Source organism: Mustela lutreola, chromosome Y, assembly GCF_030435805.1.
Source record: "Mustela lutreola isolate mMusLut2 chromosome Y, mMusLut2.pri, whole genome shotgun sequence".
Taxonomy (NCBI): domain Eukaryota; kingdom Metazoa; phylum Chordata; class Mammalia; order Carnivora; family Mustelidae; genus Mustela; species Mustela lutreola.
In genome coordinates, this window is record NC_081309.1 from 3,460,840 (window position 1) to 3,476,918 (window position 16,079).

Consider the following 16,079-nt stretch of genomic DNA (forward strand, 5'->3'; position numbering starts at 1 on the left):
CCCTTCTGCTAACAGAGTCATTCCCGCATCCAGGAGGGGAGTGAGATCCGGCCTTATTCCCATGACTTCGGTTAGGACCTTCCCACAGTCATGTGGGTGGTCAGCCAGCACCACTGGTAGCAACGTGGCTCGATTTAGCATCGCCAGGCACCGGAAGATTACTTTTTTTTTTTTTTTTTTCATTCAGGAGGAGGGCCTGATACTCCGTCACTCTGGAATTTGTTATCCACTGGTCTGGTGGAGTCCAGAGAAGGCCCTCGATAACGTGGGTGGTGGTCAAAATGATATTTTGACCCAGAGTCAATTTGCATGCATCTTTGACCAGGAGGGTCCTTGAAGCAATTATGCAGAAGCAAGGGGGCAGCCCAGCTGCTAGTGGATCTAGTTTATTGCTAAGATAGGCCACTGGCCTTCACCAAGGCCCCAGAGTCTGAGTCAAAACTCATTTAGTCAGCCCTGCCTTTCCATCCACATACAAGTGGAAGGTCTTGGTAACATCTGGGATGACCAATACTGGGGCACACAGTAAGGCTTTTTGTAATTCCTGAAAAGCTCGTTTTGCCTCAGCTGTCCACACTCTACCATAGTGAGTTCTCCCTTAGCCAGTTTGTTGAGAGGTTGTGCCATCTCCGCGAAGGCAGCATCCACAGCCTGAAGTAGCACACCACCCCAAGAAACTCCCTCTTGGAGATCAAAGCCTACAGCACCTGGTATTCCCAGGCAGTCCTCCACCCAAGTACTAACCAGGCCCGGCCCTGCTTAGCTTCTGCGATCAGACGAGATCGGGCACGTACAGGGTGGTATGACCGTAGACAATCATAGGGTTATTACCCGATATTCTCAGATAAGTGTATGTGACACCCTGTGTAACATGGAACCGTCCTCCCCTTCCTGGAGGAAGCTGAACTTTCTCATACCCTACTGTTACTTTAATCTGCCCTGGCTTGGTTAGCTACCATATCTCTCGTTCACAGTTACATTGGCCCCCGGTCTTCTTGAGCCACTGATGCCTTGTGGTCATACCCATTCTGTACAAAGGACGAGGTAGTGGAAGGCTTCTACGTGCTTGGAACATAATGATGATTCAGACAGATGGACATGTAGTTCAAAGATGCAGAGGCTGCAGAGAGCCAGCATATTCAGGAACGTGCCAGCAGCTGCACGTGTATCAATCGGGACAGGTCCCTGGCATCCTCCGATATGCAAGATTTGAAGCCTTGACTCCCGAGCTCCTCCCATGGGCCCTTGTGTGACGCATCAAGTCCAGACATCAGAGAAGAGGGACGGGCAGCTCATGAAGCTTCCGAGAGTTTTCTTCGCCTTGGAAGATGGCTTCCTAGACTCAAAGTGGACCCTCAGATTCATTTTTCTAGGTCTGAAAGCCAACACAGAGGTGCTGAGGCTAATGGGCACGCACTTTCTAGCATAGGGTATCGGCCACCTGGCAGCAGTGCTGCATCGCCCGAAACCACACCGCCCATTCCCCAGGCTGTGTTTCCAGGAGCAGCAGCACTCAGCAAGGGGAGGCTACCCAGCCCTGCTGCCGGCTACTGATCTCAAGTTCCTGACGATTGACGAAGACCCGTGGGAACACCTTTGAGCCTACACACCTCTGCTGGGTGCTGAGCCAGAGTCCAAATTCATTGCACAGAATTTCCCCTGTTCCCTCTCCCAGATTCTGGGTGGAGGAGTCCAGAGAGAACAGCTGTGGTCTGCTCTGCTATTGGAGCAGGGCTGTCTCTCAATGCTGTCCTGCTTGCATCCCTCACGGTATCTTAGGAGCATATTAGCTAAAAAGAGCGTCTTAGCTAATGTCTGTCCATATAAACCCTCTACCAGGCTACTCCGTGGAATAGATGACCGTTATGCCATATGACGCCCCACGAGATTCAGGGTGCAGTCCACTCAGACTCCATAGCGGAAGCGGTGGAGCCATAGAGATAAATTCACACAGTCAGGCACTCTTCAGATCCAAACTTTTACATATCTCTTACTTTTTACATACAGAGTTGCTTTTCTCACTTCCATAAGTCTTAATTGCACTTAACAGAATTTTGTACTCTTAGAAATACCTTAACCTCTACTGAAGACTAAATATAAACCAATTGTGAGTTGTTACAACAGAATCTTTAGATGGCAAATTTATCAATCAGTTAAACACAGAACGTGTTCACCAGCAGATTTCAAAAGTACAAACCCAGTTCCAACAACTAGTGCCCTAACACTTCATCCCATTTGGTTAAGATCTAGATGTCCAACAAGTTTAACTTCATTTGTCATTCAAGCAACCCTTCACAGTTTCAGGCTACCAATGACTTTGGAAGCCACTTTAACAATTACTCATTAAAACTTTGAAACAGACAGTTAACCATCAGCCCAGCCATCCCTTCGCCAACAGACCTCATGTTCCACCTGGGCCCATTCCACTTCAGATGCCATGCTTTCCCTGCCAGCAAGGAGGAGGGACTAGGCAGTCCACATCGGGCCAGAGAAGGCAAGGAATTCCTCAAAACAACAGAAGTTTCGGCAGCTGCTTGGGAATATTCTTTAAATCTCTGTCTCGAGATCGGTTCATCCCACAGTGCCAGTTCTTTTTATCAAAAGTGGCCCACTAGGCACTCATATTTCATGCCTGGCTCCAATGAGCATCAGCATTGGATACCTTAACTCAGCATTCGGCTAACTCCAGTTGGCTTGTTATAGTCCTAAACACATGAAATGAGTGAGGGAGAAGCTCCAAATCTATTATGAGGAATGGAGAGATGAAAGCCAGCATCCCCTTACTCTCTGCTTGCCACATTCCTTCAACCATAACAAACAACACCATAGGCAACAAAAAGAAAACAAACAAACAAACCACCACAATTCCAGCGGCCCTCATCCAGAGCCTGCTGCTGGTGGGGACTTTCTTGGTCCTCTGCAAACACAACAAACCACACAATAGACAACAAATGAACCAGGCAAAGACAACTGCAGAACCAGCCATCCTGCCCCTGTGGGGATTTTCTTTTATCCCCCGACCGCCTAGGGGGACTCAAACCCCTCAACCGTCCAGGGTGACCTAAACCCCTCAACTGGCAGGGGACTCGTACCCCTTGATTATCTAGGGAAACTCGAACCCCCGAACTAGTGGGGGACTCATACACCCCAACTGTCCAGGGGACTCAAACCCCCCGACTGCCCAGGTGGACTCGAACCTCCTGACCAGGGGAACTCTAACCCCCTGTTGATCTATCAGCAGAGGGATGGGGCATCCCCACATCCACTCCAGCCCTGGAGAGCATGGCTGCATCCAGCTTCTCCCCAATGGGCTATACCCTGGAGCTCCAACCAGACAGACAGAAAGAATCCTAATACCCAAAATGCCAATACCCAAGATGCCAATAACTCAGACCCAATACCTCCGGAGGCTTTTCCTAAAAATGCCAATGCTGGCTCAGTTCTCGTTGTTTGATCCCGGATGGGCCAACAATGTTAGGGTCCATGATCAAAAGAACGAGACTGATAGAAAGTGAAGGTCAAGCAAAGCTTTATTTCGCGCCAGGCATCAAGAATCAAACTGACTGGTCAGGGCTATCTCTTACAAAAAGGCAACGAAGATGATCTTGACAAGGTCAGTCCCAAGAAGGCCACTCCAGACAGAGCTGCTCTAGACGATGCTGCTCCACAGATGAGGCCGCTCCCTGGTCGAAGCCGCTCCTAAGAAGAGGCCACTCCAGACAAGGCCACTCCCAGGACAAGACAGCTACTCGATGAGGTCGCTCCCTGGACAGGGTCGCTCGCAAGAAGTGGCCACTCTAGACAAGGCCACTTCCCGGACGAGGCTGCTCCTGACGACGAAGAGGCAATGATGACATAGATGATGACAAGGAGAACAACCCCGATGAAACAGACTCTACTCCCCACAATGCCACTCTGACTAGGCTGCCACCCAGAGGAGGACACCGCTTCGGACAAGGCCGCTCGTGGATCGGGGTGGCAAAGCATTTTACAGCAAGGCTGCTCATGGCTAGGGGCCATTGGCGTCTCAGGGCCGCTGGCTTCTCAGACTGCTGGCGGCTGCAGGAGTCGTTGGGACCGCTGACAGCTGGACCGCTGGTGTCTCGGAACCACTGGTAGCATGGGTACTGCTGGCGGCGCAAGTGCCGGAGGCTGCAGCTCGGGGCCGCTGACGGCAGGGCTGCAGGCAGCTCAGTCCTGAAGGAGGCTCAGGGTCACATGAGGCTGGACCACAGGTGGCTGGAGGCTGCAGGTGGCTCACCACCACAGGCTCACCTCCATCAGAGGAGGGGCCGCAGGCGGCTCGGGGCTACCGGCAGCTCGGAACTGCTGGAGGCTGGACGACAGGTGGCTGGAGGCTGGAGGCCACTCGGGGCCGCAGGCAGTTGGGGGCCACAGGCGGCTCGGGGCCACCGGAGGCGGGGCTGCCAGAGGCAGGACACCGCCGGCTGGAGGCTGCAGGCGGCTGGAGCTGCCAGCGGAGGGACCGCTGGGGCGGGACCACTGGTGGTGGTTATAGCTCTTACAAGAGCTGTTACAGATCTTCCATTCCGCCGACTCTTCCTTCTGCTGTGGACTCTTCCACTCCCACCTACTCTTCCACTCACGAGGAATCTTCCTTTTGCTCCTATGGTGGACAGCTCTTCTGCTTCCCCTGACAGCCTCACACACCATCCTTTATGGGGTTGGTTGAGCCCCGCCCCTACATAGGTGGCCAATCGGATCTCAATTCATCCTATTGGATATACGGGCGTCCCACCAATTGGACGTCTCCACCCAGCCTGCCCCGCTCCTATATCCGGGGTCCACAAGCAAGTTCCTCTGGGAGGGGCAGGCACTTACACCATTGATTCAGATTTAGGCAAGTTCAGGAGGTTGCTCAGGCTGGAGTTTGTGTCCATGCGATCCACAAAATGGGGGTGTGGCCTCATGGGGCCATGCAGTTTAGTACCCCTTGGGTTTAGTACCCAAATAATTTGTTCTATTCTGGAGGATGGGTGGTGTCCTGTTTTATATCCCAGGATCCCCTCATATGGAGGGATTTGAGAGCAGGGATGCGGGTAGGGATGCCTGGAAACCCAAACTACAATACAGGTTAGGTCCTAGTGGCATGGTAGTCATTATATCCTGGCTCTGGGATGAGCTACCCATGGGGCTGTGTTGAAAATGAGGCTCAGGCAAAGTATCACCATGGGTGTTTGTGTCCAGGGTGGCCTGTAAAGTGGACGTGGCCTCAGGGCTTACACAGTTTTCTTCCAACTCTAAGGGTTTTACATAGCTCAAAAAGGCAATGTTTACTTTTTGGGGGCAGTCGGATTTTTGTTTTATGGGTCAGGTGTCCCTCATATGGAAGGATTCGAGTGGAGGCCTCTGGGTATGGATGCCTGAAATGTCAACCTAGGGTTAGGATTAGGTCCTATGGACATGGCAGGTTCGAACTGCTGGCTCTGGGGACAGCTATTCCAGTGGCTTATTGGAGTATTGAACTCAGATTGTATCAGGCTGCATGATATTGTTCATGGTGGACTATAAAAGTGGGGTGACATCATGGGCCATGCACATTTCCCCTGATCTAGGTGTTTTGTGCAACTCCATAACACACAGGAGGGGTCGGAGAGTCCTATGGGGTGGATCCAGAGTTCCCAATCTGGAGGGATTACATTACAGGACTCAAGGCATGGAATTTTGATAACCAAACTTCAGTGTATGGTTAGGGTGTAGGGCATGGATGACCGATCTGCAGATCCTAAGGTGATCTCCCCAGACTCTGAAGTAGGGTAAGTCTCAGGCATTCACTCAAACCTTACAAGGTTTTGCGTCCACCTGGGCTGCCAAAAATGTGGATGGACTTCTGGGTTTTGGAATCTTTTCCTGCTGGGGTTGTTGTGCAGGTCCCAAATGTATGGTTTCACTGTGGAGGAGACATGGAATCCTGTTGCATGGCTCATGGGTCCCCATATGAAGCGATCGAGAGCAGGTCTCTGGGTATGGATGCCTGAAAACCCAATGTAGGATTAGAATTATGAGCTAGGGACATGGAAGTTCTGATATGCTGACTCTGGGACCAGCTACGTGGATAGCTGATTGGACGTCGGGGCTCAGGCTGAGGAACAAAATGTGTATTAGTGTCCTGGGTCATGTTCTGTAAATCAGGGAAGCCTTGTGAGCCATGCAGATTTCTCCTAAACTTGGAATTTTGTACAGTTACAAATAGTATGGTTTCATTCTGGGGGAGAGGGGGAGGCCTGCTGTATGAATCAGTGGTCCCCATATGGAGGGATTTGAGAGCAGGATTTTGGGAATGGATTTCTGAAAACCCAGCCTAGGTTTCATATTAAGGACTAGGGGCATGGAAGGTCTGATCTGCTGACACTGCAACCAGCTATGTGGGTGGCTGACTGGAGGTCAGTCTGGGGGACAGAATGTGTTCTGGGTCCAGTTCTGAAAATCTTAGTGGCCTCATTTTCTGTGCAGGTTTCTCCTAATCTGGGGTTTGTGTGCAGCTCCAGTGAGCATGATTTCCTTCTGGAGGGTAGGTAGAGACCCAAGTTGTGGCTCCAGAGTATTATATCTGGAGAGCCTCTGGGCCAGGCCTCTTGGGGACAGAAGTCTGACAATGGAAGCTAGGGTTAGGGTTAGGTCGTAAGGCATGGCAGGTCAAATCTGATGCTGATGCGAGCTCCTGGGGGATCTGAAGTGAAAGCGAGTGTCAAGAGGTCGCTCAGACTGGAGTTTGTGTCCATGCCATCCACCTAATGGGTGGATGGCCTCATGGAGCTATGGAGTTTTGCCCTGATCTCTGCTTTTTGTGCAGTTCCAAATAATTTTGTCTATTCTGAGGGATAGGTAACGTTTTATGGCTCAGGGGTCTCCCATATGGAGGGATTCAAGAGTAGGGTTCCAGGTATGGATGCTTGAAAACCCAAACCACCTACTATAAGTCTTAGGTCCAAGTGGCATGGCAGCCCTTATATCCTGGCTCTAGGGTGACCTACTCATAGTACTGTGTTGAAAATGGGGCTCAGGCTAAGGATAACAGTGGGTGTTTGTGTCCAGGACAGCCTAGAAAAGTGGCTGTGGCATCAGGGGCTACTCAGTTTTCTTCCAACTCTGGGGGTTTCTCATAGCTCAAAAAGGCAATTTTCCTTCTGTGGAGGAGGAGCAGTTCTGTTTTGTGGCTTCCTCATCCCCCGTGTGGAGTGATTTGAGTGGTGGACTCTGGGTACGATGCCTACGACCCAAACCAAGGGTTTGTATTAAGGCCTAGGGTCATGACAGATATGATCTTCTGGCTCTATTACAGCTTCCCCATACCTAATTGGAAGAAGGGACTTAGGTTGTGTCAGACTGCATATTAGTGTCCAGGGTTGAGTACTAAAGTGGGGTGGCATCGGGTGCCATGCAGGTTTCTCCTGATCTAGGGGGTTTGTGCAGCTCCAAAGGGCAAAGTTTCCTTCTGGAACACAGGGAGAGTCCTGCAGTATGGCTCAAGATTCCCTAATCTGGAGATTGCAGATCTCAAGGGATGGAATTCTGAAAACCGAAGTTTGCTTTATGGTTAAGTTGTAGGGCATGGATACTGATCTGCAGAAGCTGAGGTAAGTTCTACAGATTCTGAAGTTAGGGTGAGTGTCAGGCATTTGTTCAGACCAGACTAGAATTTGTGTCCACTATGGTTTCCAAAAGAGTCTGGCCTCCTGGGGCCATGGAGTTTTCTCCTGCTCTGGGGAATTTGTGCAGCCCCAAGAAGCATGACTTTATTCTGAGAGAGATGTGGAATCCTGTCATATGGCACAGATGTCTCCATATAAAGGGATTCGAGAGCAGGACTCTGAGTATGGATGCCTGAAAACTCAACCTCGTGTTAGCATTAGGGACTAGGGGCATGGCAGGTCCAACCTGCTGTCTCTGGGGCCAGCTACGTGGGTGGCTGACTGGGGATCGGGGCTCAAACTGAGGACAGAATGTGTTTTAGCATCCAGTGTTGTGTTCCATAAATGGGGTTGCCCTCATTAGTCGTGCCGGTTTCTCCAAATCTGTGGGTTTTGTGCAGCTCCAATGAGCACAATTTCCTTCTGTAGTTTATGCAGAGTTGATGGCTTGGTTCTAGAGTTCTCTATCTGGAGTGTTTGTGGGCCAGGCCTCTCAGGATGGAAGACTGAAAATCGAAGCTAAAATTAGGGTTAGGGCCTAGGTCATGGCAAGCCCAATCTACAGAAGCTGGATGAGTTCCTGGGGATTTGAAGTTAAGACGAGTGTCAGGAGGTCCCTCAGGCTGGAATTTGGGTCCATGCAATCTGCAAAATGTAGGGGTGGCCTCAAGGGGCCATGGAGTTTTGTTTTGCTTTTTTTTTCTCCACTCTGGAGTTTGGCCTATTCTGGGGGATAGATGGTGTCCAGTTTTATGGCTCATGGGTCCCCCATACGAAGGGATTTGAGAGCAGGTTTCCAGATATGGATGACTGAAGACCCAACCTATGTTTAGACTTAGGTCCTAGTGGCATGGACAAACTTATATCCAGGGTCTGCTTTGAGCTACCCATGGGGCTGTGATGAAAATGGGGCTCAGGCTAAGGGTCACAATGGGTGTTTGTGTCTTGGGCTGCCTGTAAATTTGTGCATGGCCTCGGGGCAGAACAGCTTTCTCCCATCTCTGAGGGTTATACATAGCTGAAAAAGCAAGGATTCCTTTTGGGGGCCAGGAGAAGTTCTTTGTGTTTCTCAGAGGTCCGCCGTGTGATGGGATTGTAGAGCAGGGTTCTAACTATGGATACCTGATAACCCAACCAAGGGCTAGGATTAGATTCTAGGGCATGGCAGGTCCGATCTGCTGGCTCTGGGACCAGCTAACCCTGTGACTGATTGGAAGACAGGACTCAGGTTGTGTCAGACTGCATATTAGTGTCCAGGTTGGAGAACCAAAGTGTTGTGGCATTAGGGGCCATGCAAGTTTGCCCTAATCAAGGGGTTTTGTCCCAGGACTCAATGGATGGAATTATGAAAACCTAATTCAGAGTATAGTTAAGATTTAGGGCATGGATCCCAGATCTGCAGATACTGAGATGAGCTACCCCGAATATGAAGTTAGGATAAGTGTCAGGCATTAGCTCAAACCAGACTAGAATTTGTGTTCACAAGGGCTGCCACATGTATGTGTTTCCTGCTCTGTTCATGGAAGGTTCTCCTGTTCTCCTGCTGTCAAGTTCCATAGGGAACATTTTCCCTTTGAAGGTCAGGTGGAGTTTTCTGGGCTGGCTCCGGAGCTCCAGGTCTGGATTCCTTGCATTCCTGTATTCAAGGGATGGCATTCTAAAAGCCCAAGCTGAGTTTATGTTTAGGGTATAGGGCATGGATCCCTGATCTGCCAATGTTGAGGTGAGCTCTCCAGATTCTGAACTTAGGGTGAGTGTCAGGCATTCGCTCAGACCAGATGAGAATTTGTGTCCACTAAGGTTGCAGAATGAGTGGGTGTCCTTTATGGAGGCATTGAGAGCCAGGCTCTGGGCATGGATGCCTAAAAACCCAACCTAGGGTTAGCATTAGGGACAAGGGGCATGGAAGAATGACTCTGCTGACTCTGGGGCAAGCTATGTAGGTGGCTAATTGGAGGACAGGGCTCATGCTGTGAGAAAGAATGTGCATGAGGGTCCAGTGCCGTGTTCTTAAATGTGTGTGACCTCAATATTCATGCCTGTTTCTCCAAATCTGGGGGTTTTGTGCAGCTCCAATGAGCATAGTTTCCTTCTGGAGAGTAGGCAGAGTGCCATGGTATGGTTCTGGAGTTTTATCCCTGGAGTGCTTGTGGGACTCTTGGAACAGAAGTTTGAAAACAGAAGCTAGGGTTAAGGTTAGGGCTTAAGGTATGTCAGGCCTAATCTTAAGATGCTGGGCCAGCTCCCGGGGATCTCAGGTTAAGGCGAGGTTCAGGAGGTCATTCAGGCTGTATTTTGTGCCCAGGTCATCTGCAAAATATCGGGTGGTCACCGTGGGGCCATGGAGTTTGTTCCTGCTCTGGGGCTTTTGTGCAGTTCCACGTAGTTTCGTCTAATCAGGGGGAAAGGTGCCTCCTGTTTTAAGGCTCATGGATCTCTCATAAGGAGGGATTTCAGAGAGGTTTCCGGGTATTGATGCCTGAAGAGCCAACCTATGGTTAGGGTTAGATCCTAGTGGTATGGCAGGCTTTATATCCTGGCTCTGTGAAGAGCTACCCATGGGGCTGTGCTGAAAATGGGGCTCAGGCTAAGGGTCACAGTGGGTGTTTGTGTCCTGGCCAGATGTAAAATTGGGTGTGGTCTCAGGGGCAACACAGCTTTCATCCATCTCTGAGGGTTATACATAGCTGCAATAAGCAAGGATCTCTTCGGGGGGGGGGGGGGGCAGGAGAAGTTCCATTCTGTTTTTCACTGTCCCCCCATGTGGTGGGATTCTAAAGGAGGACTCTGGGTATGGATGCCTGAAACTCCAACCTAGGTCTAGGATTAGGGCCTAGTGACATGGCAGGTCTGAACTGCTGGCTCTGGGATCATCTATCCAAATGACTGATTGGAGGACCAGATCCAGGTTACATCAGACTGCATATTAGTGTCCAGGGTGGAGAACCAAAGTGGATGGCATCGTGGGCCATGCACATTTTCCCTGATCCACAGGTATGACTCCATAGGGCAGTTTCCTTCTGCAGGACAGGGCAAGTCCTGCAGGGTAGCTCTGAAGTCCCCAATATGGAAGGATTGCATTCCAGGACTCAAGGGATGAAATTCTGAAAACCTAAATCAGTGTACAGTTAGGATGTAAGGCATGGATCCCCGATCTGCAGATACTGAGATGAGCTACCCAGAATATGAAGTTAGGGTAAGTGTCAGGCATTCGCTCAAACCAGACTAGAATTTGTGTCCACAAGGACTGCCACATGTGTGTGTGCTCTGCTCTGGTCATGGAAGTTTCTCCTGCTCTGGGGGATTTGCAGAGCTCCAAATAGTATGATTTCATTTCGGGGGAGATTTGGAGTCCTGTTGTATGGCACAGATGCCCCATATGGAGGGATTCGAGTGAAGGGCTCTGTGTATGGATGCCAGAAAACCCAACATAGGGTTAAGATTAGGGTCTATGGGAATGGCAGTTCTGATTTGCTGGCTCTGGGGCCATCTATTATTGTAGCTCATAGGACTTAGGACAGGACTTGGGTTGTGTCACACTGTGCATTAGTGTTCAGGGTAGAGAACGAAAGTGGGGTGGCATCCGGGGCTGGCACGTTTGTCCTGACTTAGGGGTTTTATGCAGTTCCATAGGGGATTGTTTAATTTTGGAGGTCAGGGAGCCTCTTCTGGCGTGGTTCCAGAGTTCAGTCTAGCTCCAGTCTAGAGCACTTGCATTCCAGGATTCAAGGGAGGGAATTAAGACAACCCAAGCTCAGTTTTCTGGTTAGGGTGTTAAGCATGGATCTCCTATCTGCTGATGCAGTGGTGAGCTCCCAGATTCTTTTTTTTTTTTTTTTTTTTTATTTCTTACAGTTGCATATTTTTTTAAATTTTTTATTTTTTATAAACATATATTTTTTATATACATATATTTTTATCCCCAGGTCTGTGAATCACCAGGTTTACACACTTCACAGCACTCACCAAATCACATACCCTCCCCAATGTCCATAATCCCACCCCCTTCTCCCCAACCCCCTCCCCCCGGCAACCCTCAGCTCCCAGATTCTTAAGTTAGAGTGAATGTCAGGTATTTGTTCAGAACACACACGAATTTGTGTCCAAGAGGGCTACAGAATGTATGCATGTCCTCCTGCGGTCTTAGAGGTATCTCCTGCAGGGGATTTGTGCAGCCCCAAATAGTATAATTTCATTCTTAGTGAGAGATGGAGTCCTGTAGTATGTTTCGAGGATCCCCCGTGTGGAGCAATTCGAGAGCAGTCTCTAAGTATCTATCCCTGAAACGCCAACCTAGGGTTAAGATAAGGGCCTATGGGAATGGTAGTTCCGATCTGGTGGCTCTGGTGCCAGCTATCCCAGTGTCTGATTGGAGGACAGGACTTAGGTTGTGTCAAGCTGCGTTTTAGTGTCCAGGGTGGAGAATGAACGTGGGGTGACATCGGAGGCCATGAACGTTCCCTAATCGAGGGATTTTGTGCAGCTCCATAGGGCACGATTTCCTCTGGGGGGGCAGGAGAGTTCTGTGGGTTGTCTCTGGAGTCCATAATCTGGATTCCTTGCATTCTTGGATTCAAGGGTTGGAATTCAGTAATCCCAAACTCCGTTTATGTTTAGGGTATAGGGCATGGATACCCTATCTGCAGATGCTGAGGTGAGCTCTCCATTTTCTGAAGTTAAGGCGAGTATCAGGCATTCACACAGAACAGACTAGAATTTGTGTCCACTAAGGCTGCAGAATGTGTGGGTGTCTTCCTGGGGCCATGGATGTATCTCCTGCTTGGGGATTTGCACAGTTCCAAATAGTATATTTTATTCTCAGTGAGAGGTGGGGTCCTATCGTATGGTTCAGACATCCCTCTTGTGGTGGGATTCAAGTGGAGAGCTCTGTGTATGCATGCCTGAAACCCTAATCTAGGTTTAGGACTTGGGCCAAGGGGCATAACAATTCCAATCTGCTGGCCCTAGCGCCAGCCTTCCTGATAGCTGATTGGAGGACAGTACTCAGGTGGTGTCAAACTGGGTATTAGTGTCCAGGGTGGAGAATGAAAGTGGATGGCATTGGGGGGCTTGCACGTTTGCCCTGATTTAGGCAGCTCCATGGGGTACGGTTTATGGAGGACGACAGGGAGACTCCTATGGGCTGGCTCAGGAGTACCAACCTGGAGTTCTTTCATTCCAGGATTGAAGGGATGGAATTCAGACAACCCAAGTTCAGTTTATGGTTAAGGTGTAGGACATGGGTCAACTCTCTGCATATCCTGAGATGAGCTCTCATGTTTCTGAGGGTAGGGTGAATGTCAGGCATTCGCTCAGAGCAGATGAGAATTTGTTTCCACTAGAGCTGCAGAATATGAGAGTGTTCTCCTGGGGCCATGGATGTATCTCCTGCTAGGGGCACAGCTTCAAATAGTATGATTTCATTCTCGATGAGAGGTAGAGTCCTATTGTATTGCTCAGGGGTCCCTTTATGGAGGGATTGAGAGGAGGACTCTGGGTATGGATGCCTAAAATCCCAACCTAGGGTTAGCATTAGGGACAAGGGGCATTGCAGAATGGCTCTGCTGACTCTGAGGCAAGCTATGTATGTGGCTAATTGGAGGACAGGGCTAACGCTGTGGGAAAGAATGTGCATGAGGGTCCAGTGCCGTGTTCTTAAATGGGTGTGACCTCAGTAGTCATACCTGTTTCTCCAAATCTGGGGGTTTTGTGCAGCTCCAATGAGCACGGTTTCCTTCTGGAGAGTAGGCAGAGTGCCATGGCGTGGTTCTGGAGTTTTCTCCCTGGAGTGCTCCCAGGGCTCTTAGAAGTCTGAAAAGCAAAGGTAGAGTTAGGGTTAGGACTTAAGGCATATCAGGCCTAATCTTCAGATGCTGGGCTAGCTTCCGGGGATCTCACATTAAGTTGAGTGTCAGGGGTCGCTCTGGTTGGACTTTTTGTCCATGCGATCCACCGAGTCTGTGGGTGACCTGATAGGGCCATGGAGTTGCTACTGGTCTGGGGTATTTGCTCAGTTCCAAATAGTTTGGTGTATTCTGGGAGATATGTCCTGTCCTGTTTTATGGATCAGTGGTTCCTCATATGGAGGGACTCGAGAACAGGGATCTGGGAATAGATGCCTGAAAACCCAACCTAGGTTTAGGTTTAGGAACAATAGGCATGTCAAGCCTTATATCCTGTATCTGGGATGAGCTACCCATACGGCTCTGTTGAAAATGGGTCTCAGGCTAAGGGTCATAATGGGTAATTGTGTTCATAGAGACTGGCAAAGTGACCATGGCCTCAGATAAACACAAGTTTCTTCCAATCATGAGGATTTACATAGATGCAAAAGCAAGGTTTCCTTCTGGCAACCAGGAATATTTCTGTTTTGTAGTTGAAGGGTACCCTCTGTGGAGAAATTCAAAGACAGAGCTCTTTGAAAAGCTTAAGGTATGGATGTTTGAAACTCCAAACAGGGTTAGAATTCAAGCCTAAGGGCATGGCAGGTTAGATCTCTTGGATTTGGGGCCAGTTTTCCTGGTGGTTGATTGGAGGACAGGACTCAGGTTGTTTCAGACTGCATGTAAGTGTCCAGGGTGGAGAACGAATCTGGATGGCATCGTGGCCCATGCATGGTTTTGTTGTGCTCCATAGGGTGTGATTTCCTCTGCAGGGCAGGGCAAGTCCTGTGCAGTGGCTCTAGAGACCTCAATCTGGAGGGATTGCATTCCAGGACTCAAGGGATGGAATTCTGAAAGCCTAAGTTCAGTGTATGGTTAGGTTGTAGGGAATGGATCCCTGATCTGCAGATTCTGAGGTGAGCTCCCCAGAATATGAAGTTAGGGTGAGTGTCAGGCATTCGCTCAAACCAGACTAGAATTTGTGTCTACTAAGGCTGCTGAATGTGTTTGTCATGGCCACTCCTGTGGCCATGGAGTTTTCTCCTGCTCGGGGGGGTTCGTGGAGCTCCAAATAGTATGATTTAATTCTGGGGGAGATGTGGAGTCCTGTTGTATGGCACAGATGTTCCCATATGGAGGGATTTGAGAGCAGGACTCTGTATGGATGCCGGAAAACCCATCCTGGGTTTAGCATTAGGGACTAGGGGCAGGGCAGGCTGCTCAGGCTGAGAGACAGAATGTGCATTAGTGTCCAGGTTCGGGTTCCATCAAAGAGTGTGGCCTCATTGGCCATACATGTTTCTCCTAATCTTGGGGTTTTTGAATCTCCAATGAGAACATAGTCCTTCTCTAGGTTAGGCAGAGTTCTTTGGTGTGGTTCCTTGGATCTCTATCTTGAGAGATTGTGGACCAGACCATTGGACAGAAGACTGAAAACCTATGCCAAGGGTAGAGTTAGGGCCTAGGTCATGGCAGGCCCAATCTACAAATGCTGAGGTGAAATCCTGGAGATCTGAGGTTAAGGTGACAGGACGTCACTCAGGTCTGAGTTTGTGTCCATTCAATCTGCCGAATGTGTGGGTGGTATCATGGGGCCACAGAGTTTTCTTGAGCCATGGCCCAGACCTCCTGTCACCCTCTAAGATAGCCAGCAACATATCCAGCATATAAGACATTCCATGGCCTTAGGTCATCATCTCTACCCAAACTGGGTTTACAGGCATCTGTCCCCAGATCTTATCTCAAATCCCTGAATATGGGGGTACCTGATGCACAAAACAGTACTCCTCTTTCCTCATGAGAGGAAACCTTGCCTTTGTGGTGAGGGTAAAACACTCAGAATAGGAGGAACCTGCATGGAACATGAGGCCACGCCCACACTTGAGGGTGGCTTGGGAACAAACACACATTGAGATCCTCAGGCTGAGCCATATTTTCATACAATGCCCAACAGTAGTTGGACAAGGAGTCTGCAATTTAGGCTTGCCATGCCCCTAGGGCATAATCCTAACCAAAGGCGAGGTTTTCCAGGAGCCCATATCCAGTGTCCTGCTCTGGATCTCTCTTTTCAGGAGACCCCTGAGACACAAATAGGACTCCTCCCTTCCTGAAGCATGACCCCAAACTATTGGGAGCTGTGCAAATCCTCACAGAAGGAGAATCTTCCATGTCCCCATGAGGCCACACCTACATTCCAAGGCCATCTTAGACACAAAATCCAGAGACAAAAGCCAGGATTACTGCCTCACACTCACCCTAATTTCAGATTCCGAGGAGCACCCCTCAGGGTCTTTAGATCAGGCATGCCATACCCTCGGCCCTAACCCTAAACTGAGTTTGTGTTTTCAAACTTCTGTCCCCAGAGCCCTGGCCCACATACCCTCCAGGCTAGTGCCTCCAAAGCCACACCACAGTACTGAGCCTCCCATCCCAAAGGAAACTATGCCCTTTACAGTTTCCTAAACCCTGCATATTAGGAGAAACCTGCAATGCCCTCAAAGCCAACATAATTTTGTAAGCCGACCTGGAAATAATGCGCACTTTG

General features: G+C 49.7%; 1 pseudogene; it reads right to left on the reverse strand.

Moving 5' to 3' along the window:
- Positions 1–695: 695 nt before the first annotated feature.
- On the reverse strand, positions 696–814 carry LOC131822518 (5S ribosomal RNA; annotated as a pseudogene).
- Between the last annotated feature and the right edge of the window lie 15,265 nt (positions 815–16,079).